This window comes from Condylura cristata, unplaced genomic scaffold, assembly GCF_000260355.1.
Source record: "Condylura cristata isolate star-nosed mole 26May11 unplaced genomic scaffold, ConCri1.0 scaffold00001, whole genome shotgun sequence".
NCBI classification, from domain to species: domain Eukaryota; kingdom Metazoa; phylum Chordata; class Mammalia; order Eulipotyphla; family Talpidae; genus Condylura; species Condylura cristata.
In genome coordinates, this window is record NW_004567102.1 from 20090552 (window position 1) to 20110090 (window position 19539).

At 38.6% G+C, this 19539-nt stretch overlaps 1 protein-coding gene across 4 annotated transcripts in view; it reads right to left on the reverse strand.

The window, feature by feature from the left end:
• DST (dystonin) overlaps nt 1-19539 on the reverse strand; it is a 408501-nt gene that overhangs the window by 337231 nt on the left and 51731 nt on the right. The window lies entirely within an intron of this gene.

Here is a 19539-nt window from a genome sequence, read left to right on the forward strand (position 1 = left end):
TTTGACTGATTCCCCACAATTTTCACTCTTTAAACTATTCACAACTCCATATCTTCAAACATCCAGAACTCTATCCTATTCCTAGGTTTGTAGATAAGTAATAATAGTAAACAGATATAGTACTTACAAGTGCCAAGCACTATTTTGACCACTGTAAAAAAGATGAATTCTCATAAGAACATTATGAAGTTATTGTAGCTATCTACAGTTGAACAATCTGAGCCACAGAGAAGATAAATCACTCACAGTGCTTAAATGCATTGAGCTGGTAAGTATTGAAGCCAGAAATTAAACCCACACAGGCTGTGTGTCCCTAGGTTAAACTTGTACTACTCCATTCTACCACTTAGATTGGCTGAAAGGTTTAAGTCGTAGCTCAAGCAAAATTAAACTGGGTACTGTCCTTTAACAAACCAGTTGCTACTATAGCATATAATATTTTTTTAAAAAATTGATTTATATTTCCATGATGAATAGATAACTTTCAAAAGAGTATCAAGAAAGTACTCTGAGGCATGTAAAGTATAATCTTGGCAATGTGACATCATGACTAAGTCTGTTATTTTCTTTTTCCCTACTTCTTCCCACTCAGATTTCTCACCTTACAACTTTCTCTTACTCCATGATGACTAAGCAATAACTGTTTAGAAAAAGGAAACCAGAAATTTATTTTTTTAAATGTATGGCAATCCACAATTTCCTAGGCCTAAGGTTTATAACACAAAGCACAGCCTCTTTCTTCTATGGTAACATAATTCTTCTCATTATAAAAGTCAGAGACAAACCACACTGAAGAAATGACTCTGGAGAAACAATTTTAGGATAGTTCTAAGAAAACAGTGCTGTGCTACTTTTTCAATTTACCCAGTTCCACACTTAGTGAAAGGTATGTTTTAAAATATTAACTAAGGGGCCTCCCTGGTGGCGCAGTTGGTTAAAGCACAGAACTGAGAAGCTAAAGCCACTTCAGCATGAGTTCGATCCCTGCCATGGAATTGACCCACATGGCACGGCAGACCTCTCCTTAACCACACCCCCCCCCTGCTGCTCCCCCTGGCCTCTCCTGCTCCCTGCTCTGTCTCTGGTGAATCCTCTTACCGCCCTGCACCTCTGGCCTGTACCCCAGTTCTGTATGAATAAATAGATGAACTAATAAAATAGTGACTGATCATGCAAAATACTCTCTTAATCCAAGTTTTATATAGACTTAGGTAAAAGAAAAGAACCACTGAAAATAGCTAAGAGTATAAAGCAAATACTAAATACTTGCCAAAAGAGTCAATGATGCTTAATATTCTGAATATTAATATTCAGATTTGTCTTCCCACTCCACTTCTGACCTTTAAACCCAACAGTTGATTTTTATATTGAAAAAGAGCCACCCAGGTTTTAGGAGCAGGTCATGGCCAGAATTCTAAAACTCTCCAACCATACTCAGTCTTTCCCTCCTGAGAATATACAATAGCCAACTCCAAAGCAGATCAATGATTGGATATTTATCCATGCAGTTTTTATTGATGAAAATCACAAGTTTTGGGCCCTCCCTGATGGCGCAGAGGGTTAAAGCACTGCACTAAGAAGCTTAAGCCACTTCCGCATGAGTTCGATCCCCACCTGCCCTGGAGGAGATCCACATGGCGTGGCAGACCTCCCCTGACCCGCCCGCTGCTCCCCTCAGTAGTGTACTTCATCGATCTGCCTGTTCTGCTCCCCACTCTGTCCCTGGTGAATCCTCTCATCCTCCACATCTCTGACCTGTACTCCAGTTCTATATGAATAAATAAATCTTTAAAAAAAATCACAAATTTCTATAAATTATCATCTGTGGAAGAAATCAAATCCCATTTTATTAAATGGGAAGCTAATCTGCTGTTTCATTTAGATAAAAGAAAAAAGCAACAAACAAAAGTATAAAGAAAGGTGACAAGATATTGGATATTAAACTGTTCTGTGATAAATTTTTTAAACTGCATAGTTGAATGAGCACGGGAAACTCCATTAAAAGTATACATTCAGGTTAAATGTATAATTTTTGTCCTTCTGAACCCTTGAGCAAAGATGTATGCTCAGTAATGTTTAACCTTCTTGGAATGCAGAAGGAGGAGAAAAGGTTGAAAGCAGTATTACATAAGTGATTATTATCACCATTCAAGGGAAAAGGTTACTCTGATAGCAAACAAAACAGAGATCATTTTTGCTGCCTATTCAAATTTTTTTTTCTGTGAGTGCAAGCTATAAAAATTAATAGCATGAAAGCACATGTCCTATAAGGACATCATAGTCACTTTAAGATCAATGACTACTTTCCAATTTTAGCAAAAGTAAATGAAGTAACTTTTTGCACTGACAACACAGCTAAAAATTATAATTTGTTTTCAATTATTCTTGCCTATTTCTAGTAAGGCTGATAGATAAATAAAATTCACAGTTAATTCCAAAGCCCTCTCATGACAATTTCAAACTTTATTCAAAAGGCTTTAAACAGAGTTAGAAATGTATAAATCACCACTTCACCTCCCTGGCTAGCAGCAGAAAAGTGGAAGTGTGTGTGCATCAAAATGGAAGCAAATAATCTACCTCTGGAAAAACACCTCCTAAATAGAAAGTTAATGGCATGTGATGTCAATATTAAAGATTAACTCAAATCGATTGGGCAGCTCAATAGCTTGCATTTCAGCTATCATTAAAATTTCATTAGCTCTGTGAGAAGACAGAGTAATGTGCTAGAATAAAGTAGGAATGGAAGAATCCTACTTCTATGGGAAAACTGTAAAACTAGGAAACATTTGAGTTTCAACAAAGCAAAATTAAGCAAGATCATGACATATTACCCTTTGGATTAGTTTTGTTTCAATAATTTTCTATTTCCATATGAAATTTACAAAGAACAAAAACAGTAATATCAGGGAAAAACTAGAATATACATATATAATTCCTTCTCTATATTGTATTACTTAAGTTTTAAATAATAAACACAGCTATATGCCATTCACCAACCTGGTATTATAAGCAAAAAGTCAATAAGTAAACAAGTAGTTCTTTACTAAGAGAAAGAAAAAGCATCAAAGAATAGGCCCCTTTGCCTTCCTAAAAATCTACCACTACATGAAATCTGGAAATGGTATTAAGAAAAATTCAGGCTTACTATGGAAAACCAATGGCAGAGAAGGGATTTGATGAGAGGAAAACGGTTAATGGCAAAACTCAAATAAAGATATGGGTTATTTTTAATAGGAAAAAATGTGGACTATTTCAAGATTACACAACAGGCAAGTCCAAAGAACTACCATTCACAGCTTACCGGGCCAGAATCAACGATTACCTAGTCCTTCACTGTTATTTCAACTATCTCCCTAGCCATATTTCCTTCTCCACCCACTGAATTATACTGAAGCAAATCTCAGGGATCTTATTGTTTGATCACTACAGATCTTAAAGATAAGAGCTATTTTTAATAAAATCATAATACAATTACCAAGCTAAAACATTAATATAAATGTCCTAAATCATTTACTACTTGATAAACCTGTAATGGTCTCAAAAATTCTTTATTTTTTTTTTTTACTTTTGCTTTTTTCATCCAAATAAGGCCTACACATTAGCTCTGTTAGACCTCTTATATTTTCTTTAATCTCTAGATTACTCCTTAAGCCTCTTTTCCCCCTTATAATTTGTTTTCTGAAGAAACTGGAGTTTTTGTCCTAAGATTTCCACAGACTGGATTTTGCTGATTCTCTCTTTACATATTCCTATTTCTCCTGTAGTATGGGTAAATCTCTAATCAGAAGCACCAATTTGATCCTATTTAGGTTCAATTTTCTTAGAATACTTTATAAATGTGATTACGTACTTTCATGAGGAGACGCATGCTATCTCTTATCTCTTTGGATGTCAGTAGTTATCAGTGATCACAGCTTAGCTTCATCATTCCAGTATGGGTCACAAAGCAGGGACAGTCTAACCTCATCATTCCTTATTCCCACAACAATTATTTGACTACAGTGTACAATAATTTTTTTAAAGAGTTATTTTATTACTTATGCATACAGAACTGGGGTACAGGCCAGAAGTGCACACAGGGCAGTGAGAGGATTCACCAAAGGTGGAGTGGGGAGCAGAAGAAGCAGATCAATGAAGTACACTGCAAAGGGGAGCAGCAGCGATGTGGGTGGTGTCGGGAGAGGTCTGCTGCTCCAAGTGGGTCACCTCAGGGGCCCAGGATCGAACTTGCACTGAAGTGTTATGGCCAGTTTACAGTGCTGTGCTTTATCCTGCGGCACGACCAGGGAGGGCCCAATGTACAATAAATCTTTTTTTTTTTTTAAGATTTATTTCATTTGTGCATACAGAACTGGGGTACAGGCCAGAAATGCAGGGGTGGTGAATGGATTCACCAGAGGCAGAGTGGGGAGCAGAACAGGCCGACTGACAAAAGTACTCTGCTGAGGGGAGCAGCGGGCGGGTCAGGAGAAGTCTGACACATCATGTGGGTCACCTCCTGGGCAGGCAGGGATTGAACTCATGCAGAAGTGGCTTTAGCTTCTTAGTGCTGTGCTTCAACCTGCTGCGCCACCAGGGAGGGCTGTACAATAATTCTTATAGCAGAAATAGGATAAATGCCTGACTCTTTCCCTTTACTATTTTCAGAAAAGTGAGTTGGTTCATTTGCATTCTCTAAAGTTCTATAATAAGGTATTTGAAAAATATCATAAATTCAGGCATTTTCAAAAATACCAACATCTTTCAATCCACTGCCATCACAGAATATTCTTATTGATTAGACAGCAGCAGGCTCCCTAGATTTACTCCTCATCCTTCTGACAAGACCATGATATCCTATGATACTTTCTTGCTTTTGTGTTTGTCAAAATGTGTCTGGCTCATTCCACATTTCCTGTTCTAGGTCAGAATCTGTCACTTCTCCAAAGTCTGTGGTGATAGCTCTAGGTGGGCCTCCTGATCCACTATTCTCTCACCTGCTGCCGGGTTCAACCTAATGGCTCAAAGCTGCCCTGTCTTCAGAGAACTCCACTGGCTAACCTGAGATTTCTTTTTATTTTTAAAAGATTTATTTATTTATGCATATAAGAACTGGAGTCCAGGTGGTGAGAGGATTCACCCGGGACAGAGTGGGGAACAGCACAGGCAGATGTACTGAAATACACTGCTGGGGGGAGCAGCAGGCGGGTCAGGAGATGTCTGCCATGTCATGTGGTTTAGCTCCCTGGCTGTAGGTGGAAGGTGTTGCAGTGGGTGTGGATAGCTTCCTAGTGCTGTGCTTTAACCCACTGTACCACCAGGGAAGGCCCTAACCTACACTTTCTTATGTCCCCCAAGTAGTCATGGCTGATCTCTAAGAACGGGGACTAACGGCTTCTTCAAGTTAAGACTAGCTGTGGTGAAATTTATGCACAGTCTTCAGCCAAGCCTACATTCTTGCTTATTAGCTTTTGTCTCCACCCTTATCCTGCTTCCCTTGCAGAACCCAAGCAGGGAAACCATATGTGGCATTAATATTGCATAGTATGGCATTAACATTGAATTGGCCATTGTGTCTATATTGTATTAATAAGCAGAATTAGGAAATACCTTTTTTAATGAAAAAAGTCATTATGAATACAAATGGATATTTGCCAATCCAATTTTAGAACAGCAGTGATTTATTTAAGTTTGATTTTATGTCTGTATCTTTTATTGCCGACTGAAAATTCTGATATCTAATAACATCAACATACCTATTAATCAAATAAATTTTCTGAAAATTTTGAATACAAGTTTTGGACACAAACTGGCTGTGAAATACAATCTTTTGAATTAATGTTGAGCTTTACATTGTTTTAGAACAATATTGTTTATTTTAGAATATAATGCTTTAACCTTACAAATATTTATACAAAAGCCCCTCAACGAAAAGTTGGCATTCTAAGTAGTTTTTCCTTTTCAAGGATAATGATAGCGACTGCCATTTTATTCATATGAAGCAGGATGGCCTGCTCTCTGATCCAGAGTCAGGCTAACACTGTGAGTATAAAGACATCTCCACCAGTTAGTAATTAAGACCTTTATTTAGCATTTGCTACTTATAATTAATTACCTCTTATCTACCTAGTGCCTCTCATACTCCATGATAGTTCTATGTAAAGTAAGCTAAATTTATAACTTTTCAAATGTTTTTAATCATTTGAGGACTTTAGACTATGAACTTATTATTCTTCTGCTGCTTTTCAACAGTTATTCTGTTTCAAATTAAGTTCTTTTTAATGTTAACAAAATACATGTGACATAAACTTTACCAGACTAGACTGTAGCCATTGTAAGGGTACAGTTCAGAAGTCCTAAGAGTATGTATTCATACAGTTGTGCCACCAATCTCTAGAGCTCTTTTCATCTTGAAATTAAAGTTCTACACTCATTAAGCAATTCCCTGATCCTGTCTCCCCTCAGCCTATGGAAATCACCATTCTACTTTCTTCACTATGATTTTGACTATCCTAAGTACCTACAGAAGTAGAATCATCAGTTTTTGTCTTTTAAAAGTGACTAACTTGGCCCTCCCTATTGACAAAACGGGTTAGGTTGCAGCCCTACAATCTAGTGGCAGCCGCTTCAGTACAAATTCGATCCCTGGCTCCGGAGGTGACCCACATGGCATGACAGACCTCTACTGGCCTGCCCGCTGCTCCCCTCAGTAGTGTATTTCTATCAATCTGCCTGTTCTGCTCCTCGCTCTGTCTCTGGTGAATCCTCTCCTCACACCTCTGGCCTGTACCCCAGTTATGTATGCATGAATAGATAAATCTTTAAAAAAAAAAAAAGTGACTCACTTCACTTGTATAATGTCTTCAAGGCTCATCCATATTGGATCATGTATCAAATTTCCTTCTGACTGAATTACTCCATTGTATGTATATATCTTATTTTGTTTATTCATTCACCTGTCAGTGGACACTTGGATTGTCTTTACATGTGCTAGTGTGAATAATGCTACTGTGAGCATGGGTGTGCCAGTATCTCTTCAAGACCTGATTCACAGTTCTTTTGGGTATAAATCTAGAAATGCAATGGTTGGATGATATGGCAATTTTATTTTTAATTATTTGAGGGAATAACTATTTTCCAGCAACCACATGATTGTATCTTCCCAGCAACAATGTATAAGAATATGTAAATGTAATTTTTACTTAGGTATCTGACCTCCATCCATCTTCATGATATTGAACAGAATATAGTAAGAGATAGATGCTGGCCAGTCAGTGGTATTTCCGACATCAAAGCTGACTGCTTACTTTACTACTTTATTTTTTTTAAGATTTATTTATATATGTATGCAGAGCTGGGGTACAGGCCAGAGGTGCAGGAGCGGTGAGAGGATCCACCAGAGACAGAGTGGGGAACAGAACAGGCCAACTGTCGCAATACACTGCTGATGGGAGCAGCAGGCAGGTCAGGAGAGGTCTGTCACGCCATGTGGGTCACCTCCAGGGCAGGAGGGGATCGAACACATATTGAAGTGACTTTAGCTACTTAGTGCTGTGCTTTAACCTGCTGCGCCACCAGGGAGGGCCCTACTTTACTACTTTTTAAATGAGTAGGATGGATGGAGACTGTGGCATGGACTTGGTAGTATTAGGCCAAAGTGGACTTGCCAACACACTAGTACAGTACAGTGGCCAGTACAGATAGTGCAAACTGTAAGCAAGCTTTCAAAGATACATAAGTTTTCCCTAGGAATAAGTCAAGTGGAGAAGATAATTTCCCCCAGTTTGCTAGAATCTATACTCTTCTCCCTGGGATTTCTCAGCCAATTCCCTGAAGGTTATCTGAGAGCTTTTTCATACAGATGAGGGATGTCTGCCTTTAGCTAGAATTAAAACCTTGGGCCAGTTCTGTTCTCTCTGAGACTCGCTCAGTTTTGTAAAGTCAGGTTAATAATATATACATAATGCATGGGGTGGTTTTGTAGACTGAGATAATGAATATGAACATGTTTTGAAAAATATGAATTATTACTTAACTATGTGTACTACAGTAAAGCAGTAATTTTCCAGACATGTTACTGATAGATATGATTTGTCACTTAGGATCTGAAATGATCCTAAGCTGATCTTTCTTCTTCCAAGGTATAAATTGAATTCAATTTATAACGTTTAATTTCCACAACATGATTTTCTTTCGCAACACCCAGTACCTCACAACTTAAGGGGGGAAAGAGGTATTTTTGACAGAAATCGGAGCAATTTTTGCTACTGACAGAGGTGGTATAGTGAAGTTCCACAAAGGTAGTTTTTGGAAAAATTGAGAGTTAGATCTAGGAGAAGAGATTCAAATGAAACCTTAAGCCTAGTAAACAAACAGGTTTTTGTTCTTGAAGTACAATTAACTTGCTACTAATTGGTGGTATCAAACGATTGGGGTGGGGGGATCTTATCACTGAAAGTACAGGAGCAAAGGAGCATCTAGCATTCTGATACCATTGAATCAAAAAGTTCTAAAGTCTTCTGAGGTGAAATGACTGATGCTAACACAGCTACAGCAGGACAGCTCTGCTTCACCCTCTTCACAGATGGACAACAGGAAATAGTCTTCACTTATAACCCATCATTTAGGGTCAAGACCCAGGAGTCATCTAGGCAAAATGGTTGCTAAATGCCAAACAAAATTCCCAGGAAAGCTATGAGTTTTGTCCTTTAAAATAAAGGAATGTATAGACATCTTTCCACAACAATCTAAAGGTTGTTCCACTAGAGGTAAAGTAATAAGAGACCACCTTTGAAGAGACTGCTTTAATTTCAATCCTTTGATCCAGAGTTGTACTTGAAAATATAAGTGGGTATCTAAAAGATTTTTCTCTTCAAGTTTTCTTGCCTGCCACTTAAAAGACATAAAACTTTTATAACAATAGATGACACTGAGTCAGACAAGATGCATAAAAATAACATCTTTAGGCTTTGCTGCATTCAAAATGCTGACTTGAGAATCATGAGCTAGAAGATGTGTTTGCTTTTGTCCAGGTGGAGTACATGAATGCCTTCATCAAGTTAATCCTGGATTCATAAATTGTTTGAAAGTCTAAACTCTTTATCAGCACAGTTCATTTAATATAGTCCACATACTTTATATTTTACTGTGTACAAATTACTCATATGTATTGTTAGCAAAGTGATAAATGAATTTTTCCTGAAGATTCCATGAGGGATTTATACCAATGTATAGCAAAGACTGTAAGTTGAAAGGCTATAATTCAATAAAGTCTTCTTGAGGAAGTTAGCAAAAAAAATTTGACTTTATAATTCAATGCATTTTCTAGAATTCCAAAGTAGAAAAGAAAACAAACATTTCCTTTAGGAACTTTGCATGTGCCAATTATTTAGAACAAAATAAGGTATGAGCTATGTAGTCAAGTCTTCCACAGAAAGGGAAATGTCCTGAGGTTATGCAAATAAAGCTGCCTGGTCCTACATATTTGAAAAGGAAAGGGCAGACGTTTTACTAATCTAAGCAGGAAAGGAATAGAGAAACATCCTTCTATATTTTCAACAAGATCAAATGCATCTGATTAGTCTTTCCTACACTGCAGCAAGCTTCCAAACTCAGACATGACCTACAATTCTGCTAATATCATTTAAAATGTTGAAATTATGCAATGTGCCAAAATAACTTACAGCCTTACAATGACCTAAACTACAATCAGAAAAGAAGAACATTTCCCTAAGGCTCAAAAGTAAAATCCAACAACAAAAGGAAAAAAACGGGGCGAGGTCAAGGAAATGGTTCTGTAGGGGAAAGAGCAGGGAAGGGAGGGAGCAGTAAGTATGTTTGGGAAGTTCGTTTCTTCCACTTCCTCTAGTTTCTACCTGAGTTGCCTTTTCTTGATCTAAGAGGGATACCATCAATAAATAAAAGTTAAAAGTCTTGAGCCCATTCCGGTCCAAGTCATTGGTATCTCTAGGAAAGGGTTAGAGAGAAGTTATAAAGGACTTGTAATCTTTTCCCCCAGTCTCTTAATATAACATGTGGATCCCCAGGAAACAGGGAAGGTCTAGGTTCCCTGCCACACCTCCTTTTTTGGAGGGTGGAGCTGAGGAGAGAAGAGTGAAATCTGGAGAGGAGACTGAGTAGGAAGTAAGCAGGCTGGAGCGCCAGAAACAGACCCTGGGGAGGCACAGGGAGCAGAGAGACATTTGAAGAAATCATGCTTGTTTTTTGGCCCTCGACTGGTTGAAACAGATACAGATGAGAGACCCTTAGGGAGGTTCATTATGGTAGTGTTTAAGTTGATTTTGATTTTGCTCTTTTCCTCCAGACTTGTCTGGCCATTTGTGACCTTTTTCTATGGATCCCCTATAGAAGGTGCTTTAGACTGTAGCAGGCATTCAGGCTTTGCTTTGGGCCAATCCCTTTTGCATAGACTTTTATCCACAAGGGGATGGGTAACTTTGGGTGTCTGACTATACTTTTTGTCTTTTCTGTACTGCACACCAATTGTATTAAAGTTCCTTTCCACTAAAGGTCTTATATGTTTTGTCTTGAAGCAGCAGATGGCAGAACCTATTTAGAGCAGGCAGGTTTGGGGGTTTCAGGGGTGCTCCTCTCCCTGCCCTGTAACATTAACACTGAAGGACAGGGGCAGCCCTCAGTGATCCTCTGTGCTCCATCAATATTCATTTCCTGGTCATCCCATTGCATTGTCATGAACTTGATAGCATCTAAGTACTAGTGATTTCCCAATCCAGGTTTCATGTCTTTCACTAGCATATGTAAGAAATATTTCAAGCTCAACATAGCCAATGACATAGTTGATTTTTCCAACCCTCAACTCCTAAATGCTTCTTCCTCAGTGTTCACCATTTCAAAAAGCACAACCATTAGTCATCAGTGTTAAGTTTCTTTGTCCTCTACTTCTGAATCAAAAGTTTCAGGCTTAACAATTCAGTCATTATTTATGGTGAGGGTCCAACATGTTCATGAGTCAGTGTTTTGCCAGCAAGGGGAGCAAGCTACACCTTCAGCAATGACCAGGGACTGTTAGCAACTCTTAGGTAATCTTTCAGCTCTGTGAAAAAGTCTCAGACACTACATCATGAGGAAATGCAGGTGTTGCTATAACAGTACACAGGAAACTAGGAGCTGTGAAATGAACAAGAACAGAGTCAATGTGCCTGATTATTTTCATTGTTCTAAAGTTTTTATATCCCTTTATTCTCTCTCCCCCACCAAATGCATAAATATTCCTTGGGCCTAAGAGTTGTTTTATATTACAGGCTCATGTGACTGAGCAATATGTAGAAATACTTGCTACTTCCAAGAGCTCTGCTACAAAAAAAAAAAAGGATCAAGTAAATAAATGTATGGTGCAGAGGCTTGGGGTTTGTCTATGACCTGTAATATCATTTTCTAAAAGGTTTTGACCAACATAATAATGAAAGAACAATAAGATCTCACTTATATCTATTATATATGTAGGTAGGAAAACACAGACTCAAAGTAATTTTTAAAACTTTAGGAGGGTTGGGCCCTTCCTGGTGGCACAACAGGTTAAAGAACAGTACTATGAAGCTATCAGCAGCCACTGCAGCCTGAGTTCGATCCCCAGCCAGGGAGCTGACCCTCAAGGCACAGCAGACCTCTCCCATCTCTCCCCCTCAGCAGTGTATTCCAGTGGATCAGTCTGTTCTGCTGCCCACTCTCTCTCTGGTTAATCCTCTCACCCATGAACCTTTGGCCTGTACTCCAGTTCTTGTATGCATAAATAAATAAATCTTAAAAAAAAAAAAAACTTCAGGAAGGCTGACTAGGAGAAACACCTACCCCTAGAAATATGGTCATTTCTATTTCTCCTATCTCAAACTGCTCTGGTCAGAATTCTTAGATTTCTATTTTACTTCCCTCATCCATTAGTCATGTAACATTGACAATTTCCTCCTGTGGAAAGTGAGCACCTACCCAAGAAAACTTCTGGGAGAATCAAGTGAGAAAAAGAAGGGAAGCACAAAGAGAACAATGCCCACGTGTTGTCAATGTAATAAGCATGCAATAAATGCGATAAAAGCATTCCTATTAGGATGATGATGTTTAACAACTGTAGAACACAGGAGGTCACTGAGAGGGTGATAGAGAAGGTTCCTGGCTATATGCCCAAGAGTTACACTTAAGTTAACTGGAGGGATACTGCCCTGAGAGAGTCCCATGCCAGGAGTGAGACTTGATCACCCTTTGGACATTGAAGACAGATGCAAACTTTAACAGAGAAGACACTAAGGAGATGCACACTTCACTAGGAAAGACCCAGAGGCTGCATTCTAGAGCTAACAATATGGCAGAACTGTTAGGTTAACCAGAGCTTTGGGAGAGGAGAGCAAAATGGTGTGGCGGAAAGAAAAACAGCCTTGAATAAAGAAGCAGCTCATACAGGGTAACTGAGGTGCTCTATACAGGCTGGATCCCCAGTAAAAATAGGAAAAAGGCACTCTGAACTGCATGCCCCACCCCCATCCCTTGAAACTGGTACTGACTTTGTGAGACTCACTGACAGCACACGGACTACTGAATCTCTGCTGCTCAATCTCTGATCTCCAACCCTAAAAGGAAGAGTATTGATGATGCCACGAACACAACCAGACCCCACCTCCAGCTCATTTGCACAAACAGTTCACCCCTTCCAGGTTTCTTCTTCTTCCACCAGCTTCATGAAAAGCTGAATGATTTTCCTCTAAGATCAGGTAAAAAAACAAGCCTGTCCATTTCACCAATACTATTCACTTTAATAGTGTTCAAGGTCCTACCTAAAGCAATCAAGCAAGAGAAAGATATAAAAGAAATTCAAATTTCAGACGTGAAATTGTCACCAACTAAAAATAATATAATACATGTAAAAAATCCTAAAGTCTCTATTAAAAAACCATTAGAAACAATAAATAAAGTGACAGGTGGCAAGATCAATACAAAAAAAAACCTGTTGTGTTCTGATAGGCAAAAAACAAACTAGAGGAGAAAGAGATCAAGAAAATATCCCATTTGCAATCACATTAACAAGAATTAAATACCCAGGAATAAATTTAACAAAATAGGTGAAAGACCATGCAACGAAAAGTGTAAGATATAATTAAAAGAAATAAAAGAAGACACAAAGAAATGGAGAGATAGTCCCTGCTCATGGACTGTTACAACATGGCCACCTTACCCAATACAATATACAGATTCAATGCAAATCTATTATGGATTTTTATAGCATTCTTCAAAGAAAAGAATGCTATAAAACAAGCAACAAGAACAAGCATTACTGGAATTTATATGGAACCACAAAAGATCCCATATAATTTAAGCAATGCTGACAACAAAAAAAAGAAGAATGTAGTTATCACACTCCTACACTTTAAACTGTACTACAAATTACAATTATCAAAGTATAGTATTGGAATAAAAATAGACACACAGGAACTGAGAGCCCAGAAATAAACCCACACAAGTATGTATAATTAATCTACAACAACGAAACTACCAGAATACAATAAAGAAGTTAAAATCTCTTCCACCAAATGATGTTGGGAAAACTGAACAGCCACATGCAAAAGAATGAGACACCGTGAATACAAAAATTAACTAAAATGAATTTAAGACTTGAACGTAAGCCCTGCAATCATTAAATACAAAGGAGAAAATAGACAAAATACTCCACAACATTAGTTTCACAGAATTCTTTGGGGATTCTAATAGGAAGGGAAACAAAATCAAAAGTAAATAGGACTATGATAAATTTAAAAGCTTCTGAATAGCGAAAAAATGATCAGTAAAATGATAAGACATCCCTACTGAAAGAGAAAAATATTTGCAAGTCATAAATCTGATAAGGGTCTAAACTTCAAGATCTACAAAGAACTCATAAAACTCAACAACCAGATAACCTAATCCAAAAATAGGTAGAAGTATTAAATACATTAAATACATCTACCTAAAAAAGACATACAAATAGCCAAAAAAAAGTTCATTATCACTTATTACAAGAGAAATGAAGATCAAACCACAATAAGGCAATACCTCATACAACTGTGAAAATAGCCCATATCAAAAACAAAACAGACAGTGTGTGGAGAAAAAGAAACCCTTGTACTCTACTGATAGGAATATGAACCCCTATGGAGTTACATATGCAAGTTTCTCAAAATATTAAAAATAAATCTACTTATGATCCAGCAATCCCTCTCCTAGTTATCTATCTGAAAAAATGCAAAAGCTCAAATTTGAAAGGCTCTATGCTATCCTGCATTTACAGCAACACTAATTAGAATAGCCAAGACAAGGAAACAAGCCAAGAACCCAAGGACAGATGAGCAGACACAGAAAATGTAGAATACATGCACAATGGAATTCTACTCAGCTATAAGAAAAGGTGAACTCGTGTTTTCTGTGAAAACATGGATATAACTAAAGGGGATTGTGCTATGTAAAATAAACCAGGAGAGAGACAACTACTCTATACTTTCATTCATATGTGCAATGTAACAAATATATGTGCAAATATAACAAAGCAATAAACAAAACTGAGCCAAAACAAACCCTAGAGATCTGACTGCAAAACTGAGACTACCAACTGCAAAATGGGCCCAATGGACTATGGATGTTCCAGTGGTGGACGTGACATGGCAACACACATGTGAAGAGGTGAGATCCTACCCCCAAAATCATGCACAGAGTTATAAACTAACATTACCTCAACAAAATAATTTTTTAGCATCTTTTAGGATACAAATATGAAAAAAAAATGCTTTGTAATATCAAAAGGATAAATGGAGGTGGGGCATCTAATTATCTGCTCCCCCATGACAGAAAATTCCAGTATCCCAGTGATGTGTCTTAATAGGTAATGTAAACCCCAAGATATATTTACTGAGATAATAATTTTTTTAATCCAGATAAATTTTTAACTAAAATTTTCACCCTAATTTTCCAAAGAAGTAAAGTAAAAAAATACGCACACACATAATTTTATATTGGTGTTCTCCATCAGAAATTTTTATAGGCACATTTGTACATAAATGTTGAATTTAGAATAAGTATATAGGCAAGAACAGCTGAAGACGCTAAGATATAATGGGGCACAGTCTACCCCATCCAGAGGGCAGTCCTACTGAAGGTGGCTGAATCTGCTCTGTCATGTTTTATGATTCGCCTCCTTAACAGCTACATCATTTTTCGGTCTTGCACATTTGTGGGTTTGTTTCTTATTCAAAAGGGTCTGTTTCTTACTCAGATTGCCACTAGAAATTACTTCATATAAAGTCATTTAAATAATCCTGACTCACAGAGATGATTTATTTTTACTCCATCCACAAGACACAATCAGATTTGCCTTCACAACAACCGGTAGTAACACTGATTTTCTTCATATGCGTGATTAAGAGTAGGCACAGGCTGGGTATGTGTTGTGTGTCTCAGCAGACACCAACTCCACTTATCAAATCCAAAAAGAAGATACAAAGCCTTAGTTCAGGTCTATGCCTGGTGTGAAAAAAGGTCAGCAAAGGGTTCCAGGAGGTCGAACAGAAATTGTATGAGACAAAGAACTAACAGTCTCCTCCCTATGAACTCTGACAACTCCCAGCCTCCAAGACCAGGTACAAGGAGATGCAGAGAAATGAAGGGCATGAAGTTTACCTGCCTCAAACAATACTCCCTAGAATGTTTTTACTGCTCTAAGCAAAATACTAGCCTCCACAGTAATTTTCTGCCCTCTAATCTTTGTCCCTTCCAAGTGATCCTTTTGGAAAGGGTGAAGGCCATTCTTAGAGTCCCCCATCAGCAGTAATTTCCAGAAGCTGATAGTGTCATGGGTTAGGACCAAGTTCGTGTTCTAATCATGTACTATAGCAGCTACTTACCTCTCCCCTCTCATCCTGCTCATTTTAATCTAAATTAATGCTGTGATAGTCTACTTACCTATACCAGAACCTCCATGAAACACAGAAATTCAAATTTACACAAAGTGGTCATCTGGAATGTATTATGGTCCCAATCTTCTTTTCCAGCTTTATCTTCTATTTCTCTCACATAAATCCCCACATCCAGGCAATGGTTCTCAGCACCTTTGCTTTCTCTGTTTCCCAGTTTTACCATCTGCTGCCTATTCAACCGCTATCCAGATTTTCAAGCCAGACTGAATTCCTTCTCTTCTATGAGTATATCTAAAAAGGAAAACCAACCTTCTTTTTTCTCTGAATCCTATCGTGCTTACCTCTTGTACCACTCATCTCATAAGTTGAGTGGTATTTCAGCTTTAAATATCATTTCAGGTATAAATATCCATTCATGTATTCAATAACTGTGTTCTGATACCAAATGTCAGGAGATATTCTAGACCAGGATATATGGCCCCTAGAGAGCTAAAGGTCTAGGGGAGGAAAAGACAGGAGTTCCGTTTATTGAGTGCTTATTCTAAGCAGTTCACAATGCTATTTCTTCCCATGTCAGCTCAGTTCATCCTTACAACTCAAGGAGATCATTATCATCACTTTTATAATAAGAAAGCTGTGTCTCAGAGAATTAAATAACTTGGAAAAGATACCCAGGTATATTATTTTAATCCCTACTAGCCCTGTCCCTTCTCAGACTGTGCTCATCTCTGCCTTGCTGATCTCTAGAATCTGAACACTCCTAACGAAGGGTTCACCCATATTCCAGCTTTTCTTATCAGGTCCCAAAAAGACCACCAACTTCTTCTGTCCCTTCAGACCAGGGGTGGAAAGTAGAGAGATTCCATGTGGTTGGTAACACACCTTGGTTCTGTCCATACTTCTGTAAATGGTCACTTCCTTAAACTTGCTTCAAGAAAGCTCTGTCAGTATGCCAAGTGCTTCCTACCATCCACACAGAGCAGGACTTGAACACATGTCAGTCTTAGTGCAGAGCCTGCCTTTTTCACTTTAATCAGTCTTATGCAAAAGTCCGTGCAAAGTGCTGAGGATGAAAAAAAAAGGCACTTTGATAAGGAGGATCAGAAAAGACTATTCTAAAAAAGGCATTTGAACATAGGTCAATCTTAAAGGTGAACTGCAATTCACCAGACAAAGATTGAGGGTAGGCATTCAAGGACAAAATAAATAGTAAGTTCAAAGTCACAGATGCATGAGGAATACATTTTATTACCCAAAGCAGCTAGTGCAGTATTCATAAGGGAATAGTAGTGGTTGGTGAGAATCATGTACTTCTCCAATCTGATCAGCATGAGGAGATTAAAAGATCCCAAAAATTTAGCTAAATTTGAAGCAAAAGAATGATGTCACCTATTCTTTACCTTCAGTGGAGTCTCATCACAGGCGGTAAATCCAATAATTTAGCACAATATACAATCCCTTAATAATTTGGCCCCACCTGGACCCACCAATCTCATGTACAAGCACCATCTCGAGCTGTCTCCTGAGTAGTTTTCAAGCCTCCGTGTAGCTTTCAAGCCACTTTCAAGCTTCTGTGCTTTTGCGTGTTTTTTTAGTTTTGTTTTGTTTTGTTTTTTCATCTGGGATACTCACCTCCACTTTCTACCTACTAACTTCTTATCTTTCAGGGCTCATCTCAGGTGTCTGATTCTCCATAACTATTTCTGGCCCCCAAGATGCTTTGATAGTGCCTTCTGTGTAACTCTACAATAGCATTTTTATCACACAAATATGCATTACAGTTGCTTGTTTGCATGTGTGTCTGTTGCTCAGCTCTAAGTTCCCAAAGGACAGGTGCTATGGAAAGATACTATAGGGAGACAGCAGATTGTAGGTGTCCAGGGCTTGGGCTCTTGCGACAGACTGCCTAGGCCTAAACCCTGGACTGTGCCAAAATACCAGGTTACCTTAGGCAAGTTATTTACCTCCTTTGGGCCTCAGGATCATCATCCATAAGATGGCAATAACATTTATCTCATAGGGTTAAGTGAATCACATAGAACAATTTCTTCCATACACTAAACTCTCAGTAATTGTTAGTTATTAATGTATCTGTGTATCCCTTATTTCTCATAATTAGCATATGCTTATTGAATAAATTGTCCTATTCCTGCATATTATTCCTCACAGATAACAAATTCTACTTAGACTTTTTCTTACTAAATTATGAAAGAAGGCTTTTATGTCTAAATATGTGCTAACTTTAGAATTGGTTTAAGATAAACATGGCCCTTTTGGTACAGGAATTTAGCTTCTTACCATTTTCATTGGTCACAGATCTGACATCCTCCTGTTTTACTAGCAGTCTCCACAGTTACCCTTCCTCCACCCCCACTGAGGGTAGTCTGTCTTAATAATTTACAAATACTTATTAACAGATCAACTCTTTAAGGCTTCCCTATGTTGGCATGAGGAATAACAGTGATAGGTTGGTTCCCCACAGCAGAGGGGTGAACCATAAGGAAAACTATTTAATGCTAAATGGAAAACTATTACAGTTATAAAATACTACTTTACAAAAAATTAAAAAAAGAACTTTTTTTTACAAGTTTTAAAATGGCTTTCTAAGCCCCAAATCCTTAACTGCCATAGCTTTAGTAAAAATTTCATGTGTGAGAACCCCAACTAAAAAGAAAAAAGAGGCCCTGGTGGTGCAGCGGGTTAAAGCACAGCACTGAGAATCTAAAGCCGCTTCCGGATGAGTTCGATCCCCGCCTGCCCCAGAGGTGACCACATGGCATGGCAGACCTCTCCTGACCCGCCCGCTGCTCCCCTCAGCAGTGTACTTCATCGATCTGCCTGTTCTGTTCCCCGCTCTGTCTCTGGTGAAGCCTCTCACCGCCCCTAAGCCTCTGGCCTGTACCCCAGTTCTGTATACACAAATAAATAAATCTTTAAAAAAAAAAAAAGAAAAGAAAAAAGAGCAGAGCACACCCAGTGCCACGTGCAGGAGGCAAGGAGGAGGTGGAGACTTGTCATGTTTGAGCCTGAAATTTCCAGACACCCAGTGAGAAAAAGAGAATGCTGCCGCCTTGGTACATCATAAAGGCCCCACCCAAGAAGGTCAGCACTCCTTGAGTCATCCTGGCTGGCTGAGTGAAGTACAGGTCTTACTCTTTCCAGTAAGTTTTTACTCTTACTTTTGGCTGCTGAAGGGTTCAGCAGCCACCCTGATGGAGGAAAAGAATAGAAAACCTGAAGGAGACATCACAAGGTTAAAACCTGACTCATGCAAGAAGGCGGGGACAGAAGCAACTAACATGACCATTAACCCAGACATAGATATCAAGGCCCTTAGTACCTTGTCACAGGCATAAGGTCCAAACAGGTATCAGACACCTGGATCAGAAAGCACAGACCTGAGGGTCTGGTCCACTGTGGACCAGTCCCTTTAGGATTCCACATAGTTATCCTAAATCAGCAGCAAGCAGGCCACTCCACAAAGGAGTGAGCCCCTCCCAAAGAGAAAAAGACCCTATCAGTGAAGTCTCTGTACAGCCCTGGGCAGCAATTTTCTGCTCACCTGTGATTATTCAGGTGCTCCTTTCCATCTGCTCACCTGTGATTACTCAGGTGCACCTTTCCATCTGCTCACCTGTGATTACTCAGGTGC